This window comes from Ursus maritimus, unplaced genomic scaffold (assembly GCF_017311325.1).
Source record: "Ursus maritimus isolate PB19 unplaced genomic scaffold, ASM1731132v1 scaffold_15, whole genome shotgun sequence".
NCBI lineage: Eukaryota > Metazoa > Chordata > Mammalia > Carnivora > Ursidae > Ursus > Ursus maritimus.
This window is the reverse complement of record NW_024423897.1, coordinates 62404323-62425457: the sequence shown is the minus strand read 5'-3', so window position 1 is coordinate 62425457 and position 21135 is coordinate 62404323. Positions and strand designations below refer to the sequence as shown.

Genomic DNA, 21135 nt, shown 5'->3' with positions numbered 1-21135 from the left:
GAGAAGATGAGGGAGAGTCAGTATGTGGGAGTTAATAGCTGAGAATTATCTAAAATTGATGAAAAACATGAATCCTTAGAACCAGAAGCACAAATTCAAAGTAAGACATATAAAAAGAAACTAGTACCTAAATGCAGTCTAGTGAAATTTAAAGACAATTAGGTCTTAAAAGTATCTGGAGAGAAGACAGATTATAAACGGAAGAGCTACACTTCTCCTGACTTCTCCGTGGTCAACGTGGAAGCCGGGAGACAATGGAACCACACCTACAAAGTGCTGAGACTAAGTAAATGTCAGCCTTTCTTGTATACCCAGAAAAATGATCTGTCAAGAAATTTTCATCTTAAGGTTAAAAAAATTTTTCAGACAAATGTAAGTAATGAGATAAAAGCCAAAGTTTTCTTCTTTGCAGTGATTCTCTCAGTCTCTCCACATTCCCCAGTGCCGCACCATCCTTCCATCTACCAGTGCTGTTGGGATCTCTGTTACTCTCCTTTCTTAATACAGTGCATCCCAGAGAACTTACCATTTTTAACCCATTGATGTATCTCTCTTGCATCATTTGTGGGTCAAGAATAAAAAGTGATCATTAGTTCAAGAATGTGCTAGTCTGTTTTGAGTGTCCTTCCTGAACCGTCTGCCTCAGCACTTCTATGCTTTAGGGACACATTTTTTTCCAGAGAAAATTAAGGGTATAAAAATGGGACTCCTTAAATCCCCCCAAATGTGGTAGATATACCTACATTGTTTTCCTTCTGTGTCCTCTCCATCCTTTCTTCTGGATTCAGAGAAAGAATGGCAACATGGATTTAAGGCTGGTGGCTCTTTTCCTTGGCACTTGCTACTCCTTATCTCCTGTACTTCTAACCTCTTTCTCAGGACAGAAGTCCCACCTCTCCCTCTCCCGCTAAAGACTTGCCTGGTCCTGTCTTCTCTATCGAGCCTTATCCATCTTTCAAGACTACCTCTCTGGGTCTGTTTCCCTAGCACAGCTTGGAGCATCTCTCCTTATGCTGGAAGGACATCTACACTGTGGACCCACTGCCCTGTGCAGACCTGGGTCGTGGCTTATATGCTTCTATTTCATGCATATTTTCACTTGTTCTATCTCCATTCACCCAACTGAGGCTTCCTTTGGACAAGAACAGGTGTTCTCCGCTGCACCCTCTATGCTTCACACAGCATCTGGCATTGACTCGTTACTAAATAGATGTCTGGGGAATGTGGGGATAAACTAACCAAAACTTCCCCCTTGATTACATCTAAATTTCCGGACTGATGTGTGATGAGACACCTGGAACAGGTGGTGGCTGGATATGGAAGGACCAGCGGACTCCATCAAGGGAGGACAGGATGCTGGGGCTGTTCAGGTGGCCAGCAAGCCAGGCTCGGATTCCAGCGTTAAGTCCCCGTGGGTTTGAGCACTTACATGGTCTCATGGCAGGAATCTCACCCGGAGCTGTTAGCCTGTGACAGTGGGTTAGATGGTTTCTGAGGTCTCCATCCAAGGCAAGAGTGAATGAATGTTACTAAAATGTTTCCAGCACCCTTTCCCTCCTCTGCTCACAAACCTCCAGAAAGGCTGCAGTGCCTTCCTAATTAAGCCCCCGTTTGTGTATGCCCTCCATTGGGTCGACCTTCCTCCATTACTTACCCATAAGCAAGTGCTGCCTGGGATCCTCTTGCCTTGTGCCCAGGTGTCCTGGCTGCTCGGACCCTGCCCAGAAGTGCCCCCAACCCCTGCCTCGTGTCTTAGGAAGCTTCTCTTCCAGACATTTCCAGGGGAAGCATACAAATTGGAGACGTGATTTCAGGCTGTTGTGCTGGGAGGAGACTTGAGCTTGTCCCCAAATTAAAGGGGATATTTTACAAAGTGGCAAATTCCCCACACTTAAAAGTGTCCAAGCAGAGAACAGGCAATCATTTTCCATAAGTGCTTGAGAAAAGGGTGTATTGCATCTGGTGGAAATCCCTCCTACTGCCAAGATTCTGAATACCAGTTGGTTTCAACACCTGCTGGTGCAGGTTGATCAATCAGATACCATCTCTTGTGTGTACCTTGGAGTATGCTCTCTCCTCTGCTGCTCGAAGAATGTCCCATTTGCGTCTTCGTGACTGCCCCTCCCTCATTGTCTGCCCACCTGGCGCTGGTCTCGTCTCAGGGACAGGCGGTGTCCTACTCATCTTTGTAGGTCCACCACCTGCCTCCCAGTGATGAAGAGCACAGGGCCTCGGTGAATCCTGGGCTGGAGGGGAGTGGAGCTAGGGGACAGGAAAAGAAATATGCTCGCCCCAGGGTCCACAGCAAACCCTGACGCGGCTGCGAGGTAGAACCTGCCTCTGGCACCCCCTCGGCCACCACATCTTGGAGGGACAGGCTTTTGGGGACAATTCTATAAAACCTTACTTCCTTCTGTATGACTCTCCTGCCATTCCTAATAAGCTATATTTTAATTTAAAATGGCAATTTACAGTGAAATTCATTTACAACAACACAATCCATTGTGATCACAATGCCATAAATTTTATGTTTTAAGTAATTTTTAATGCTTGTAGCAGCTGGCTCTCTGAAGTGTGGAAATAGCTAACATTTTTCACCTTGTGCAGCCAAGGGAAAAAAATCTCTGCTCTTTAATTATATAACCACCAAAGACAGCGTGCAGTGAGCAGAGCACATATAATTGCAAAATACAAAATGATTGGCCTAAGAACATAGCCAAGACTTTAAATGTAAACATGTAAATGCCAGGATTTAGCAGGTAAAGCCTGGAGCAGAAATATGTGTACTCCAAATTCACAAGCTGCTGTAATTTTGTCAAATTGATTAAAAAGGAAGTGTTATTAGGAAGATGGAATTATAGCAGGAGTGGCCTCTAACCAAACAGAGCTGTATTTGAAGGGCCAGGGCAAAGGTTATTTCTCTTTGTAGATAAGGAGAGTGCACACATATTCTCTGTTCAGCCTTGCAAGAGCTTTTGGGATACATCACATGCCAGACCTGAGTGCAATGACAGGAGATCACCTGTGACCTCCAGCTGTCCCCTGACCTGAGTGCAGGGATGGGAGATGACCTGTGCCCTCCAGCTGTCCCCTGACCTGAGTACAATGACGGGAGATCACCTGTGCCCTCCAGCTGTCCCCTGTCCTGAGTGCAATGACGGGAGATCACCTGTGACCTCCAGCTGTCCCCTGACCTGAGTGCAGGGATGGGAGACGACCTGTGCCCTCCAGCTGTCCCCTGTCCTAAGTGCAATGACGGGAGATCACCTGTGCCCTCCAGCTGTCCCCTGTCCTAAGTGCAATGACGGGAGATCACCTGTGCCCTCCAGCTGCCCCCAGGCCTCTTAGAGAATTAGGCTAAGACAAAGTTGCATAAACCTGTGTGCTCCCGCCCCCCATTGTCATTCTCCTGGGGACACAGACTAAGGGGAAGGAAATAAGGACCCTGCGAAAGCCTTGCTGAGGACCCACATGAGCTTCACTCAACCTCTCAGTCTCTCTGTCTCCATCTGTGTTTCTGTTGTTCTCCCTCGTTCCCTCCCCCTTCATTTTGGGCACGTCTTGGAAAACACACAGCCCTGGTTTGCCTGCCGCACGCCGGGTTCCCCAGGGTAGTTTCCCCGTGGTGACTGGGCTCGGTACTCCTTACTGAGTGCAGGGCATCCTCCGTCCCAGGCTAGAGACTTCCGCGGTCCAGTAGAAACTTGAGAGGAGCTACACGGGCAATATGAGCAAGAAGAAATAGGCAAAATCCTTTTTACAGTGTATTTTATTTCGCCCCGCGCCACGCAAAATATCACTCAGCCTGTACTTAGTAGACAATTATTACTGAGCTGTTTTACTGACATTCTCATTTTTTCTGTGTGAGCTCTGGGAACCAGCACCTCCGGGTTCAGACCAGGTGCATCGCACACGGTGAAGGGCACGTGGGCTCCTGCCGCCATATCGATGGTGCGGGGCTCACACGGAGCACAGGTGCTTCAGACTGAAGCGAACCGGAGCCGGTTTTCCAGCTGAGCCCAACGGGCCACCAGAGCGTGACTGGGTGTGAGCCTCAGCAGTCCCGCGTGAGGATCTTTGTGGGAGCGGTCAGGACTGGCCTGTCCATCCTGCTGGAGACCGCGTCTCCTCACTCTGCACACGCCTGACCCCACCTGGGCCGGGGTCTGTCTACACCTGCTGCAGTCTGAGTCCGAGACCGAGCCCTAGAGGCCCTCCCGCCTTGGCAGGCAGTTCCCGGAGCCCACCTTTCATGTGGGCCCCGCGGAGGGGTGACTTCTGACCAGTGACCTGCAGAAGTGGTGGGAGGGGGTGGGGGAAGGGCTCTCAGGGCCGGTGGGTGAGGCCTGCAAGCCCACCCTTCTTTTGGAGCCCCTCAGTGGGAGTTCTGAGCTGCTTCCCTGTCTCACTCACTCTGGGCCCCCATCCTCCCTGCTTTGGGCTTGGGGCGCCTTGGTGTTTGCCTGGCTCCCTCCACCCCAGACCCCAAGGCTTCACTCACCCATAGGCCTGAGTTTGGGTTCCTGGTCTCCTCCTGCCCCACCCAGACCTGCCCTGTGGCCCAGAGCCCCTCGCGGAGGGTTGGAGATGTGACTCCCTGACTGGATCAGCAAGAGGGGGTCCAGAAGGCTAGGGGGACAGGGACTCTCCACAGGGGGCCCTGAGGACGCTTTCCTTTTAAATTCCTAATGTGAAGTGTTTGCGTACTGGGTGGTGGAGGGAGAAATGGGCAGGTGGGGTCATGCTGGTGATCAGAGCCGCAGGGTGTCCAAGCCGGCTTGGGTCTCAGGAAGGAAAATCCCACTGCAATCAAGCAAAACAGGTCTGAAATGATCAGCACACTGCACCTGAGCCGCTGGCCCCCCCAAAGCCCTCTCTTAGTTTGGGGGATGGGAGCCCGAGGTTTTGCATGAAGATGTTTAGACATGACTGCCGCGTGGGCAGCCACAGAGCCGGCTCCTGACTCCTGGGTCTGGACTCCCAGCCCCGCAACGGTGAGAAGCAGGTTTCCGTTGCTAAGGCGGAGGAGCTGATGGCCTGAGTCAGGAGATACGATTCCATATTCGGGTGTATTTGGGCTTGAGCTGGGTAGGGGTTGGGATTCTGCATCAAGGGGAGGAAAATGAAATTCTCTGGACCTACAGCTGAGTTTTTTCTTCAAACACAGGAAGAGTGGTTCATATTGGGGTAAGGGTTCCCCCTGCACCCTCAGTTTTCCCCACATCCCTTGTGAAGTGAGGACCACCTGTGCCCGAGGCACTGAGAGGGGCCAGAGCCAGGCTCCAGTCTTCGGTTCTGGATGAGTGCCCCACCCCCCGCTCTGCAGGTCTCTCTCAGGACAGGATGCAGCGGCCAGACGCCCAGGCCCAACCGACCACCAAGGTCGGCCGGCACCCCGAGGAGCTCAACCTAAAGAGGTCTGGTGTGCTTCCGACCCTGAGACCCGGGGAGATCCAGCCCGCCTTTGGAGGCCAGCCATTGTTACATGAGGACTTTACAGAAGCAAGAATTAACTACGGGAGACAGTTGGGCTTTTGTGGAGATGGAATGGGTGAAGATTACTCTTGGATGTGCATTGTAAACTCTGTATCACGTGCATCCTGAGTGAACCTTTTAGGTCCTAGGAAATTTACAGTCTGAGCGTCAAGGGGACGGATGGATCCTGAGGGCTGAGTTCCCAGCAGCCCGCAGCCTGGAGGAGAAGAGGAGGCCTGCGTGTCCCATGCGCGCCCTCACCACGGCCACCTCCGGGTGCCCGTCCTTTCCCTGATTTGTCAAGCAGTGGTCACCCCAAGCCTCCACCCCTGCTGGGGATCACCTTTTTCTAACCATTCGTGATTCATCTCTCTTTGCTTCTTGACCCACGGTCCCCCAGTCAATGTGCTGGACAGGCCACGAGTTTGGTAAAATCTTTGCTCGTGGCCCCGGAAGTGGGGTGCCTCCATGTACTCATGGTCAAACCACGCGGTTGCCACAGAGGGAAACGCTGGGCAACATCCACCATGGGCACTGGTTTCCTGCCTGCTCGCCCCGCCTGAGTTTTGTGAGTCCTGATGGAACACGGCCTGTGCGAGGGCAAAGCCACGCCGTGGTCCACGATCCTCACACGCTTCTGTACGTAACAACGCAAACAGATCAGTCACGGAGGCTTCTCTAGAGGGACCGTGACTTTATTGGAGATGAAGTAAGAAAAGGCTCGGAAGCATTGTTTTTTTAAATAAAAGAACACTGTCTAGATATTGCACCTTTGGAAGGAGGACCAAGAGACCCCTTCTACGTTACGCCGGCCGTTCGATTCTTCCATTTGTCATTGATATATGTGGCACGAAAATAAAGAACGCATGCATAACATAAAGCCTGCGTAAATATACATTAAGGAGAAGCAGCCATCCGGCGGTTCCCCTTATCTGCATTTGCAGGTCGGCCAGATCCATCAACGCGGGTGCAGCCCAGCTCCGGGGTCCCCGTCCCGGGGGTGGCGGGCGGATGGGACACCGTGGACTGGGTAGTCAAATGCAGCTGGGTTCCATTTAGAAATTCCTATTGTGGGGCAGGGGCAAAGTATCTATAATAATTTTAAGGACATTTCCCAAATGTTTATTTAGATAAAAGATGGGTAACAGTAAAACTCCGGAACGTGCAGCCTGATAACTAGGTTTTATTAATGACCTGCCATGCGCGAGGGCTGGATAATTAAAGTTTTTCCCCCCAAAGGAAGAGAGTGGACAAATTTATTTGATGGTTTGATAACCAGGGACACTGGTTGAAAACTATTGATAAAATCGGAGCTCATTCGATTTGCTCAAGACAGCCACTCCTATCAGCTAATTTCACCTGTGCATAGTTAATTATCCTCTGAATGCATATGGGCGAGCCATTAATAAAATTTGACTATGTCATAGTCTCTTTGTCGGCACGTGCGCCTTCTATCTGCTGCATCTCCTTCGCCTCTCGCCCCCTTTTTTTCTTTTTTAAAATTCCTTTCTACTCTCTCTTAAAAAAAAAAAAAAAAGAAAAGAAAAGAAAAGAAAAGCCAACCCAGAACTGGGAAGACAGATGCGGGCCGCGGTTCTGCGGGCGGCGATGCGGGCGGGCAGGTGGGCGCCGGCAGGGCCGGGGCGGAGGCCGGGCCAGCGAGGGGGCGCCGCAGTGGCCCCGGGCTCACGCCTCGCAGGCACTGGGCGGCGGACTTCCAGGAGTCCAGCAGGGCCGCGGCGGACCCTCATTGCCCAGCTGGAGGGAGGGCACACTGCTTCCTGCGCCGCGGGGCTCCCCCCGGGAAGCAGCGGGGCGTTGTCACCCACTGAGGCACCGAACGTGGAGAGCCTAGTTGTATCTTCATCGGGTCATGGCCTTGAGCACGTCCATTAATATCTCTGATTTTCCATGTTCTCCGATGTAAAATGGGGTAGATAATATCTACTTCCAGAGAACGCGGGGGCCGAAACGCAACAGTTGCAGCAGGCATTTTGCCGGACACCACTAGAGCAGGGCGGTACCAGAGGGGGAAGGGCCACAGGACCGCTCACCCGAACCACCAGGTCCAGGCTCTGCCGGACGCAGGCCCGGTCACCCGTCCCCCTCCTGCCCACCAGCGGTTCCCTGCCCCCAGCCTGCAGCGGCTATGGGGTGGCAGCGCTTTGCGCCCCGGGCCGACTGGACAGGCCTGCCCCAGAGCTGGATTGCTGCCCTTCGCCTGGGCGCAGCGCCACTGCCTCTGCTACTGCTTCCTGCCCGAGCCCTGCAGCAGCCCTGCAGTTCTGGTGTCCCCACCGACCGGCCTCCGACCCGCCTGCTGCCAGTCCCCACCCAGCAGCTGGAGAAATGCTGGTAAACCCATCCCAGAGCCTGTCACTCGCTTGCTGAACACCCCAGTGGCTCCCACAGCACCTAGGACAAAATCCACACACCTGGTCCTGGCCCATGGGATCTCCCAGACCCCATTGACCCCAAACCTCTGCTGCCCCCATCCCCTCCTCTGCCTGCTTCATCCATGGCCCCCTTGGCAGCCCCAGGGCCTTTGTTCGGCCACTGGCTGGTGTGTATCCTGCCTGGACCAGTGTCCTCCACCTGCTCGGGTACCCCCCTGCTCTCTGCATGGAGGGACCCCGCCCAGCGCCTCTCACCACCCTCCACCACACCGTGCTTTAGTTTCATCACATGCTTCTTACTCCCAACGTTTTCTTCCTGCATCTTTTAATGTCTTTGTGTATGTCTGCACCCCGGGGTGAGCAGGAGCTCACGCGCCTGGCTCACTGGTGTCCCCTACAAGGACTTGCCCCCCCCCATAAGCACATGGGACGTCTTACTCCACGACCCCAGGGGTGGAGTTTGCATAGCCTGCCAAGCTGACCTGAGTGAAATAATCCAAGACGCCCCAAGTCCTTCTACAATAGAGTGCCTAGGCTTGCTTCTCCCTGGACGTGGACCTGCATGGGGGAATCACATAGGCGTGCTCCCACGGGGTTTTCTGGGAGCCATGGTGGTTCCCTACGAGAGGCAGTGGTTGAGAGGGCATGGGTGGGGGATGGCTCAGCTGGTTTTGAGTTTCCTGACCCTGGGCTTAGCCCATGGGACATGGAAGCTCCCCAAAACACATGTTCCTGAAAGATGATGTTCTCAGTATGAGCTTGGAGGTCCCACCACCATCTGGGGCTCTGGTGCTAGAGGTGAGGGGCTGGGGGCTCTGGGGCTGGGGACTCTGGAGTGGGGGCCCTGGGACTGGAGGCTGGCTGGGAAGAAAATTGAAAGGCCCCCTCCTGGTGCTGCAGGCTTGAAGTGAGTCATGCCACTGGCCATGGCTAGCCACCCAGTGGGGGTGGGGCCATGGGAGCAGAAGTCTCTGGAACCCCTATAATCAGGCAGGGGGCAGAATCGTGTATCTGGCAGGAGCCGACCTCCCCTGAAGGAGGCCTTCCAGGTCCTCACACAAAGGGCTATAGTCAACAGTGTACTGCCCCCAGTCTGTGAACCAGAAGCCAGAGAGTATGCATGAAGTTCTGGTGGGACCTGGGGAGGGGGCTGGGACCAGATCTCAGGGGGGTCTCTGCAGTGATAGCCCCTGGTCAAGTAGGTTGTGAAGGCCATGCCTGGTCTTAACTCGTGGGGACTGTGCTGGCTGGAGCATCACAAGAGGCCGCAGTGTGCCCATAGCTGGGCAGGGGGTAGAGCTGGGCGTGCCTGCTCTTGGTGCCCTGAGCACCCGTTATCACAAAGATGTGGTGGGGGCACCTTGAAGTCAGGGCTGTGCTGGACTGTCCCTGGGAGTGGGGACAAGCCGGGTGCCCCCAGTCAAACATCTACTCAGAGTGTTGTACTGCCCTGGGTTGGCCTCTTGGTTCACAAACCGCTTAATGAGAAAGGGGTAAAATCCAGTTGAGGGAGAGGTCGAGGTCTGGAGCCCAAGAAGGCTGGTTGCTGTGGTGGCAGCTGTGGGTAGCAGGAGCACATGCATATAGGCCAGAGTCCTCAGGCCATCGAAGAACCCAGCAGGGTATCAGCATCCTGCGCCGGCCTCAGGAGGGGCTGCTCTGAGTGGACAGTGGAGGCGTCACATGCCACACACAGGTGGTCGAAGGGCCCCTGCCAGAAAGCATGCAGGGCAAGTAGAGATGAGACCCCCCCCACATTGGCCATATGAGATATTTATGGTCACCTCTTTAAGGCTGAGAGTTTGGTTCTCCATGTGAAGAAAATGACAGCCTCAGCCTCCTGTAGTCTGTGCTCTCATGCCAACATGTGGCCTGTGTGTGCAAAAGTGTGTGTGTGTGCACACCATTCACAGGTCTCAGCTCCACACACCTGGGTTTGTGTGGGGGGAGGAGGCCCGGAAGATGGCAGGGCGCTTTCCAATGTGTGCACCTGCTATGTGTCAGACGCATTTCCAGCCACTTGGGACTTGGAGATGAGCAGAAAACAGCACCTCTACTCCGGGGGAAAGACACAAAATAAATCACAACAGGGCAGAGTATCTGATAGCTGTTGCTGTGTGACAAACCACCCACGTCTAGTGTCTCCAAACAACCACCGTTATTATCTAGGTGTCAGCAGGGTGGTGGGGTAGGCGGTCTCACAGCAACAATTTGCAGCTCTCTGTGGACAGAAGTGCCTTTGAAGGCACTTTGGGATCAAAATTGGAAACTGAGAAACCCCAGCCCCAGACCGAGGAGGGCCATTTTGAGAAAGTATGTCTGTGTTCAGATGATGGTCCCAGCCACAGACCTTGAAACAGCCCCATCCTCTTGGGAGATCAGCTACAGCCCCATTTAACTGTGGCCCTGATGTGCGTGCCATGCGTCAGGACCCTAAGGGACAGTCACACCTGTCTGCCTCCAGGGCTGGCCTGCAGGGCTGTCCAGATGGTGAATCTTGAAGTAGCCCTGAGCTTGGCTTCAGCTTCTTCTAGTGAGAGCCCAGGAGCAGTCCTGCTCACCCAGGGACCTGTCAGGAGATGTTCCCATCTGTGGCCCTGGAGGCAAACCTGCAAACCTCAGCTTAGCTGCAGATTTTCTCAGCCATGGTCCAAGAGCAATCCTGCCTGCCCAGGGACCTGCCCAGGGACATGACAAGAGCCCTTCAAGGGGCCAGGTGGGAGCCACTTCATGCACATGTGTGGTCACAGGCCTGCTGTTTGCAGACCAAACTTGAGATTGATGTGGACCTTTGTCTCAGAAACAGCCCTGCTGACCAAGGACCTGGGGGCGGTCCTGTTCACCCTTGAACAAGACCGAATCCCTACCCTCCCTAGTCCCTGGGAACAAACATGGAAGAGGAGTTGTTACAACCGACACCAAAGAAATACAAAGGATCATAAGAGACTACTATGAAGAATTATATGCCAACAAATCGAATAACCTAAAAGAAATGAGTAAATTCCTAGAAACATATTTCCTATCAGGACTGGATCAGAAAGGTATAGAAAATCTGAATGAATAGTGGCCGAAGAGATAGAAGCAGTAATCAAAACCTCCCAACAAGGAAAACCCAGGACTGGGTGGCTTAATGGGTGAATTCTACGAAACATTTAAATGATAATCACTCTCAAACTCTTTGAAATAATTGAAGAGTGGAGAACACTTCCAAACTTACTTTTTGAGACCAGCATTACCCTCATTCCACAGCCAGACAAGGACACCACAAAAAAAGAGAGTTACAAGGCAGTATCCCTCTAAGAGATGCAAAAATCCTCAACTAAATGCAAGCAATCCAAATCCAACAGCACACTGGAGGGACCATACACTGTGGTCAAGTGGGACTCACCCTGGGCTATGAAGATGGTCCAACACGCGTAAATCAATCAATGTGAAACAAGACATTGACAGAACGAAAAATTTAAAAAAGGATTTGACAAAATCAAACATCTTTTCATGATAAAAATGCAACAAATTAAGTATAGAAAGAATGCATTTCAATATAATAAATGCCATATATGACAGCCACAACTAATAACATCTTCAATGATCAAAAATTGAGGGCTTTTTGGGGTGCCTGGGGGGCTTAGTCGGTTAAGCATCTGGCTTCCCACATTGGGTTCTCTGCTCAGCAAGGAGTCTGCTTCTCCCTCTTCCTCTACCCCTCCCCCGTTTGTGCTCGCTCTCTCAAATAAATAAATACATAAAATCTTACAAAAAAGAAGTTGAGAGCTTTTCCTCTAGAATCAGGAACAAGACAAGGATGCCCATGCTCACCATTTTTATTCAACATAGTACTGGAAGTCCTAGCAATTAGGCAAAAAAAAGAAAAAAGTCAGGAAGGAAAAAGGAAAACTGTCACTATTTGTAGATGACATAGATTTATATATAGAAAATCTTCTAATAAACCAATCCTGTAAAGTTGCAGGACACAAAATGAACACACAAAATTAGTTGTCTTTCTATACAATAACAACAAGCTATCTAAACAAGAAATTAAGAAAATGATCCCATTTGCAATAGCATCAAAATGAACAAAATATTTAGGAAAATATTTAGCCAAAGATGTAAAGGGTCTGAATACTGAAAAGTATAAGATGTGGGTGAAAGAAATTGAAGACACGAATAGAAGGATATCCCATGTTCATGGATTGGAAGAATTCATAGTGTTAGGATGTCCATACTAGCCAAAGCAATCTACAGATTCAATTCAGTCCCTTTCAAAATTCCCATGGCATTCTTCACAGGAATAGAAAAAGGTCCTAAAATTTGTATGAAACCTCAAAAAAACCCACATAGCCAAAACAATCGTGAGAAAGAACAGAGTTGGAGGCACCATGGTTCTTGATTTCAAAGTATATTTCAAATCTATAGTAATCAAAACAGTATGATGCTAGCATAAAAACAACCACATAAACCAATAGAACAGAATAGACAGTCCAGAAATAACCCCGCATATATAGCCAATTAATCTTTGACAGGAGAGCCAAGAATACTCAATGGGGAAAGGACATTCTTTTCAATAAACGATGCTGAGAAAACTGGATATCCACATGCAAAAGAATGGAATTCTTATCTTCTGCCACTTACAAAAATTAGTTCAAAATGGATTAAAGACTTAAATGTAAGACCTGAAACCATAAAGCTCATAAAAGAAAACTTGACCTTGGTCTTCACGATATTTTTTTGGTCTGACTCCAAAGGCACAGGAAATTAAAGCAAACATAAACAAGTGGGACTCTATCTAACTAAAAAATTTCTGCACAGCAAAGGAAACATTCAACAAAATGAAAAGGCAGCCTACAGAATGGGAAAAAATATTTACAGACCATATATCTGATAAGGGATTAATATGGAAAATGTATAAGGAACTCATACAACTCAATAGCAAAGCAAACAACCTGATTGAAAACTGGAGAAGGATATGAACAGACATCCCCAAAGCAGACATACCAAAGGCCGGGTACATGAAAAGGTGCTCAACATCACTCATCATCAGGGAAATGCCAACCGGAACCACAATATAAGATCACCTCACCTGGTAGGATGGCTGTTAGTTTGGGGAGGGTGTGGAGAGAAGGGGATCCTTGTGCCCTGTTCGTGGGAGTGCTGATTTGTGCAGCCACTGTGGAAAACGGGATGGAGGTTCCTCAGAAAATTCAAATAGGACTACAGAGTGATCCAGCCGTCCCACTCCTGGGTGCATATGCAAAGGAAATAAGAATAGGATCTTGAAGAGAAGTCTGCAGCCCAATATTCCCAACAGCCGAGATATGGAAACTGCCTGAGTGCCCACTGATGGATAGAGAAAATGTGATGTTCACATATGTGTAATTTATATATATAAACATAGAAGAATCTGGAAGGTATTAATTATGACGCTCAGTGGAAGAAGCCAGACACAGAAGGACAAATACCGCATGATCTCACCTCCATGTGGAATCTCGAAGAAGTCAGCCTCATGGAAACAGAGCAAAATGGTTCTTCGCCCGGGTGGGGAGGTGCGGGGATGTGGGTCCGAGGGTGCCAGCTTTCAGTTACAGGACGGATGGGTTCCGTGATCGAGTCCAGCTGGCGAGTGCAGTCCGTAATACAGAGCCGTGCACCTGGCAGTTGGCAAGAGGTGGATCTTAGATGTTCTCACCACACGCACGGCGGTGATGGGGGAGGGGATGGGCATGTGGATTAGCTAGATCGCGGTAGTCACCTCACAACACGGTCACGGGCCGAATCATCACCTTTTACACACCCAAATGCACCATGTGTACCTGTCAGTTCTACCTCGGGGAACCTGCAAGACCACATCCATTGACCATTGTGATTCCGAGGGCGTGTCTGGTGTGGACTCGGCGGGATGTGCTGCCGGCTCACTGGGGCTCCCCGTGTGGGTTGGAGTTCCAGTTGTGGCTGAGTTTGTGGGTTTGGGGCCTTGACGGGGACCACCAGCTGTCCCGGCCCTGGAGTATTTGGCCTTTTATCACGAGAGGCCCCTGGAGAGAGGCCCCTCAAGTTTCTGCCCCTTCTCAGGGAATCCAGGTGGCCTCCCCGCAGGCAGTGGACTGCCACGTCCGAGGACACGTGAGCAGCCGGAGGCCTCCAGGCAGCTGGGTGGAAGCCCTCGGACGTGGGCCCTTGAGCGCCAGCAAGTCCCCAGCCCCCGCATCTTGTCTGCAGCCTCACGAGGGAGCCTGAGACAGGACCCGCCAGCCGAGCTCCCCCACTTCCTGACCCACAGGAACCATGTCATGTAGTGAGATGCTCCGTGTTGACTGAAGCCACTACGTGCTGGGTAACTTGTCATGTGTGCGGATCACCGGTCGCCACCCTCCAGCCATCGGTGAACCTCTGTGCCCTGTCCCTAAGTCACGGAGCAGCACGCTTGCATCCCCTGAGTCCGAGGACAATTGTGTTAAAAGCCATGCATTTGGGTCCAGGAAAGTGAAAGAAGGCACAGTCCACTCTGCACCCAGCATGTCCCCACTGACAGCGTGGGTGCCGGATGGCATGTGCTGTGATGCACCGGCTGGCCCCTGGCTCCCGGACCACCCTGCAGAACAGCGTGGGGCGTGATGGTCCAGCGGGAGCAGATTCCCCCCCAGGCACACGTGGCGGCAGATCCAACGCGCCCCCCCGCACAGAGGGGGCTGCGAGCCATAGCCCTCGTGGGGACGGGGTGCCGAACCCCAGAACAGTTGGTGAGCGGTTACTTCCTTCTTGTCCCTCCCTCCTTCGGGGCCATCCCAACCCTGGGGTGCTGGGTAAGATACAGAGCGCCCGGTTAGACTCGATTTCAGCTCATGAATTTTTCTTAGTGTAAGTGTGTCCTGTGCAATACTGGGGACATCCTTACACTGTGAGACCATTTGCTGTCTATCTGGGAGTCCCATCTTTTTGCTGTTGATGGTGTGTGTTTGGCTACGCCTGGCAGGCCTCTCTGGATCACAGGTGGCGATGGCGCGTGAGTAGTCTGTGAGCTTTCCCGGGAGATTCAGGAAGCCCTGCTGTGGGAAATCCAGCACAGAGAGCTGCCGTGGACCTGCACCCTACAGGCCATCCCATCCCTGGGATCTGGCTCTTCTGGGCTTGTGAACAGCCTGTGTGTCCTATAGTCAAGACGCCCACTGTTTCCAGAAAGCTTCTGTTCACATATTTGCTGTGTTCTTGCTGAGCCGGGAGCTTTCTCGGATCTTCAGCGAGAGATTGGACAAACCAGTTGCTGACCTAGTCATCGGCTGGCTACTTCATCCAGCAAATATTCACCCGAGCACCGACCAGGACGTGTCCACACGGCAGGGAGGGTTCAGGGTGAACGAGGCCAAGAAGGCCTGTTCCCACGGGGTTAAAGGACCTGAATCTGTCCAAGGGGCTAGGAGGCCAGTAGGCAAGGACAGAGGCCCCGGGCCCCTCAGCGGGACTCCTGCCCACAAGATGGCTCCTGGGTGCCCCGAAGTTCCCCACACATCCCTGCTGGCCGTGCAGCAAGCAGAACCAATGTGGAAATGGACCAGCTCCAGCAGTTGGCCATAACCTCCTTCCAGGGGCAGCGGGAGGCTGAGAAAGCCAACAGCTGAGCGTCGGGCTCTGAACTGTGGCCCCGACATGCATGTGATGGTCTCTCACTTTTTTGGAAGCGAGGTGTTTGCAGGAGAAATTGCAGGTGACATGGTCATACCGGAGCCGGTGGGCCCTAATTCAACAGGACTGGTGACCTTGTAAGAAGGGGAAGTTTGAGGACAGGCTCCGTGCCCCGGGACATGGAGGCAGAGGTGGGGTGATGCGTCTACAAGCCCAGGGACACCGATGACACGGGTGGTGCTGGGAGCTGGACAGACGCCGAGACCACACCTGTGGGGGTCCTGCAAACAGATGCCCGTCAGAATGTGGGAAAGGGAGATGCTGCTTCAGACGTAGGGGGCGTCTTGCACCCGCTGAGGAGTCAGACGTGAGGACCGCGTGCTCGTTACTGAAATTCAGGTAAACAAGCTGATTTCTCATAGTCATTCTGGAAAGCCCCCGCCAGCACCCGTGGTCTGGGGCCCGGCAGGAGTTCCAGCAGGGGTCTCGCAGACGCCATCCTCGGGAGAGCCCACCAGGCGAAGCCATGGGGCCTGTTCACGAGTCAGTTTGCTGACTCTGGAGACAGACTCCCCAGCCAGGGACTCCCCGCAGGGAGCCTGCAGAGCTGTCCCTCCGAGGCGAGACAGACAGAGGTGGGAACGGGGGTTTTCCCCACGAGCAGAGCCAGGTATGGGCGAGGTGCTCGGGGTGGAGGTCCACTTGGGCTGCGACAGGGGACGGGACGTGCATGGAAGCAGCCCCGAGCGGCCTCCCTCTACCAGGAAGAAGCCCCCTGGGCCGCTAATGGTCCAGGCCTTTCCCAAGACTTCCCAGCCTGCTTGGCCGCGGCCAGGAGTCCAGCGCTCTCCGGGGCGCCCCGTGCACGCCAGGTCTCCACGGAGCAGAGCCCAGAAGGAACAGCGGCCAGGCTGGCGCCTGTCTTTTCCGGGTGGGGGAGGGGCGGCAAGACGGATGTGCGGGAGCAGGTTGCCCAGAGATTAGGATCTGGGCTCCTTACAAGATGTATGAAGGCGGCGGCGCTCCCTGCCGGGGCGTGATTCTTCTTCCAGCCCATTAGTGGGGTATCCATCAAGGGGCTGTATCTCCCTCCGGAGGTCGGGGAGCATCCATCGTGGCCCGTGGCACTCGGCACCCGCGTGTAGTGTGATCCATCGCGGCTTCGCTGGGTGCTGCCCCCGACACGCGTTAGGACGGACGGGGGGCTAGGGAGACCTGCTCTATCTCCGCAGCTCCGACCCCGGCACCCCTGCTAGTCTCAGGCTCTGGGACCTCTCCTGGGACAGGAGAAGGAGCTGGTGTCCAGGGAGGTGGGGGCAGAGGCCTTGCAAGGGGAAGCGTGGCTGAGTGACATGGCGAGGGGAGGACAGTCACTCCGATACCCGTGGGCTCATTGGGAGCTGTGGGCTGGGAAGAACACGCGGTGTTTTCTCTCCGTGTTGGTAGCGGGCAGCCTCCGGCGCAGCCACCCAGCCTCCAACTCCATGGGCCTCCTCCTGTGCGCCTGTGTCTCTCCTTTTCGGAGTCTCGCAAAGACACCATCACCAGATCCAGGGCCCACCCTAATGCAGGAAAATCTCATTTCTAAATCTCTACCTTAATCACACCTGGAAAGACCCTATTTCTCACTCACTGGGGGTTAGGACTCGAACATGATTCAGCGCACGGTGGTGCCTCAGGGACCCTGGCCTCGGCCTCTGGTGGTGGCTGGGGTTCCTGTAGGCACGTGGCCATCACCTCTGGGAAGAAGACCGCAGGCTTACACTCCGGCAAAGCAAAGCGAGTGTGGGGATGATGCCGGCTGCAGGGTGCACGCCCTGGGGAGGCTCCCCTGCCTTGCTCTTTCTCGTTCGCGCTCTTGGGCACCACGGGCCCTTCTCGTCCCCGACACTTGACCACACGAGCGCTGCCCATCCCAGGCCCGGGCATCAGCATCCTCTCTGGGTGGGGAGGCACGTACTCTCTGGACCGCTGGGCCCCCAGTGTTTCCTGTCAGCCGTCCGCTCAGGCGCCCCAGCCAGGGAGCCCCTCCCGGCCCCACCGCGCACGGCCCGTGACGCTGCTGTCCCGGACACTCGGGTCCCATGGCTGTTCGGGTTTGCAGCTCTTGGTGTCCAAGCTGAAGTGATTGCTGTCTGTCTCGGAGACACCGTGGGCTCCCTGGAGAGTCAACTTTGGGGAGCAGGTGCCTCTGCCTGCCACGGCCGGGTCCTGCAGGCTCCACGGAAACCGTGGGCGACAGCTCGTTCTCTGCAGCGCACTTCAAACACTGTGTCTGAGCTCGGGTGTCTGGACGTCCCCACCAAGTGGTGTCTGCATGTCTGCAGAGAAGAACAGGGGATGCCGGGAGCTCGGCTGTTGCCTCTCTGATTAGGTGTGGCTCCTGCGGAAGGACCTGGGGATGAGGAGGAGTCTGCCCGCCACATGGCCACACGAAGTCACAACCTCTGCCGCGACCTCTGCCGTGGGGAGGGAGAAGTGTGTGTCTGAGTGCGGGGAGGCTGCCCTGGACTGACCCAGGTCTCGCACCAGGTAGCCCTTCCATCTCTGTCACCCTGGAGACCCCGGCCTTGCAGGTCTACTTCCTCAGCTCTGCGCTTCTGCCGCCGAGCTCCAGCTAAACACATGCGTCCTCATTTTTGGAGTAAACCTGACCTTCTAGAAGCAGCGGTCTCTTGTGTGTGGGTCTCCGACGTGGATCCTGCACTCTGTGACTGGGAATCTGCACGGAAGATTTCTGCTTCCGGAAGATTTTGTGGGGAGGTGGGGGTCCTCCAAGAAGCCACAGGAGACCACCGCTGGGTCTGTTGGCTCTCTCCCCGTGCCACCAGCTGCCCTGTGGACAGGCCACATGTCAAGCACAAGAGGACAGCCCCAGCTGACAGCCAGTGAGGCGCCGAGGTCACAGTCCATCCAGCCCCTCCAGTAACCGTGGCGCCAGCCTGGAAGCGGCTCCTGCCTGCAGAAACTTCCCAGCATGTGGCTGGCCCATGCCTCCTGCGGTTGGTGGGCACCACGGGCTGCAGGACCCAGAAAAGCCACACTGCTTCCTGCGCCACGGGATGTGTGGCCCGTCAAAAGCCACGGCGTCCTGGAGTGCCTTTCCAGCAGCCACGGGCAACAGATGTTCTGTTTTGCAGGACTGGGGGCTCCGTCCTGTTCAGCTGGTCCCTGTGGTCACAACACTCCGTGTGTGGATTTCCAGCACAGCTCACACGCAGGACACCCCGAGCCTCAGAGGGGAGCACGTTGGGCTGTCCGCGAGAATTCCCAGGCTGGATACAAATCGTGGTCCCGTGGCCTGTGTGCCCAAAGGCACGGGGCGAGTGGGAGCCACCTCGGTGGGCACAGTGGGCCTCTCGGAGCTCTGCTTCCCCTCGCACACCCAGCTGGCGGCCTGGCCGCTCGACGGCTGTGAGAAGCTGATCCTTGCTCACTGTGGTGAGGACCGGGAAGATGCCGTCCCGGACGGGGAGCGTCCCCGCGCCCTCCCCGCACACGGATGTGCTGCTCACTCTCTGCAGGAGAGTGGAGACAACTACTGTTGGAGAAGGAAAGAGAGTGTGTGACTGGACAGAGCGCCCCAGCTCCTGCAGGCCGGCTGTGACCACACGCACGCTTCACACACACACACGCTTCACACACATGCCCGTCACAGACTCCCACGCATCTCGCATGCACAGTTCATGCACGGTTCGCACTCACACACTCACATACATGAGGCAGCACACGGGTCCTTCTGCGAGGCCCTGCTCCCCTTTCCTGTCCCCATTGCCCTGGTGTCTGGAACCTCACAAGTCTGGTCTATTTTGCTCCTCTGAGGAGAAGCCAGGCCGCTCTGTGACACCGCCATCTTCCTGGGCTCTTCCTGTTGGCGGCGGATGGTGTCCGGGCCGCAGCTCTGCGCGCGTGCCAGCCCACCAGGTGCTGGAAGGAGGACTGGCGTGGGTGCCGGGCTGCCGGGCCCAGCGTGCGTCAGAGTGAGATCCCCCCCGGCTGCCTGCCTTCTGCTGAGCTCCAGCGTCCACACCCTGTCCTCAAGCTCCCAGGGCAGGGCCTCGGGGCTCCCTCCTCCGCCACAGGCTCCCCGGCCTCAGGCAGCGCGTGCACACACGTGGGCCGCGGGGGCTCAGCTCCACATCGACGGCCCCTCGTCTGGGGGCACTTGTCCGGAGCGGGTGCGCATGGAGGGGCGTGCGGGTGGCCTGTGGGCAGCTTCGGTGCCCTGCAAGGTGCAAATGACACGGAGTCGGCCGCGGGCTGGGAGGCCTTCGGGTCTACCCTTGCCCTGTGTGTGCTCTGGCGACCCCACAAACGGTCCCACCCGTGGCGCCAGCTTCTCCGGGAACCTCGCGTCCCCCTGACCTGCCGTTTCCACGCAAGGACATTCAGCTACTCACAGCTTTGATGGGCAGAACTCGCTTTGTGTTCAATAAAAGACGACACAAGAGATCATTAGAGTAACGATGTCAGATTAAATGTGTTTCCGTGAACAAGAGTCGGGCCCCTTTAGGAACGCCTGCAATTTGCTTTGTCTTGCTGGAAACAGTATTTTCCCCAAAGACCCCGACACGAGGGCCATTACAAAGCGTCATTCATATTGCATAAGTTCAGCAGTGTTCAGCACAAATGACAAACGCAGGTTTTAGTGCAGTATTTATGCTGCGCTGTGAGCAAGGCATGCATAAGTCATGCGGGTCCCAAGGCTCCCGGCCGGACGCTCACTTAGGATGTGCTCAGGCTTCGCGGTTCAGGCCAAAGAGAGCCTGCTGCTTGTGAGCCAAGGGCCCGTTGCTTCCCGGTGATGCGGCAGGATGGTGAGAATTAGGCCAGCTCGCGGGTTCCTGCCAGCGCCTCCTTCTTTCATACCCCACACCTGTCGTTCGTCTGCACGCTGGGCCTAGCTCTTCCTACCGTCTGGGGCCCGTAGGAGGGACGGAAAACAGCGAGGAAGAGCCTGCACGTAAACAGCTAATGAACCACTTGCACTTGGAACACGTAGGAACAGGTGGACACCCGACGAGAAAATGCACCACAGACTGACTGGCTCTTCACAGGGACGGAGACTCGGGTGGAAAACAGGCACACAGCAAGGCGAGCGCCCTGGAGATGCAGGGAGCCGCCACAGAGGCCAGCGCCCCGGCCAGCGGGACAAGGAGCGGTGCCCTGCTGGGGGGTGGTCTAGGGTTCACGCGGGAGCAGGAGAGGCAGGTGTGGAACCAGTTGTGACATGTGCCCTGCCCTCCGGTGCGCAAAGCTGGGAAGCTGGGGTGTAGGAGCTTCTCCAGGTGCTGCACCCCCCCATCCCACCAGCGGGTGAGCTCCAGGGCCCACCCTTTGCCCCGGGCTGCCCCCTGCCTGGGCAGGAGTGGCTGCCGCCAAAGCCAGTGGACAAAGGCCCCCCAGCAGAGGCGTGCCGTCCCACCCGCCCGGGGCCAGATGCACGGTGCACACTCCCAAGCCCACAAAACGTGGTCCCTTCCTGTGCGGTGTTCCCGGGGATCCAAGTCCTAGGCTGCAGCTGTGCCCACGCGCACCGGTGGTGAGAGGGAGCACAGGGAGTTCAAACAAAGATCAGGGGCTGTCTCCAAGGGGGGGCGGCAGGTCTGCTTAGACCGCCGGCTCCAGAATCATTTGTGTTTTGTACAAA

The 21135-nt window shown here is 54.8% G+C and overlaps 1 non-coding gene across 2 annotated transcripts in view; it reads right to left on the bottom strand.

Annotated features, from left to right (window-relative positions):
* Positions 1-4788: 4788 nt before the first annotated feature.
* LOC103679236 overlaps positions 4789-21135 on the bottom strand; it is a 52005-nt gene continuing 35658 nt past the window's right edge. The window contains exons 3-4 of one of the 2 annotated variants that reach the window (XR_005834902.1): positions 13341-13516; positions 4789-4803 (exon numbers count right to left, since the gene is read on the bottom strand). This is a non-coding gene — a transcript (uncharacterized LOC103679236). Of the gene's footprint in view, positions 4804-13091; positions 13107-13340; positions 13517-21135 lie in introns of those variants that run through there. The other variant, XR_005834901.1, reaches the window with a different exon arrangement.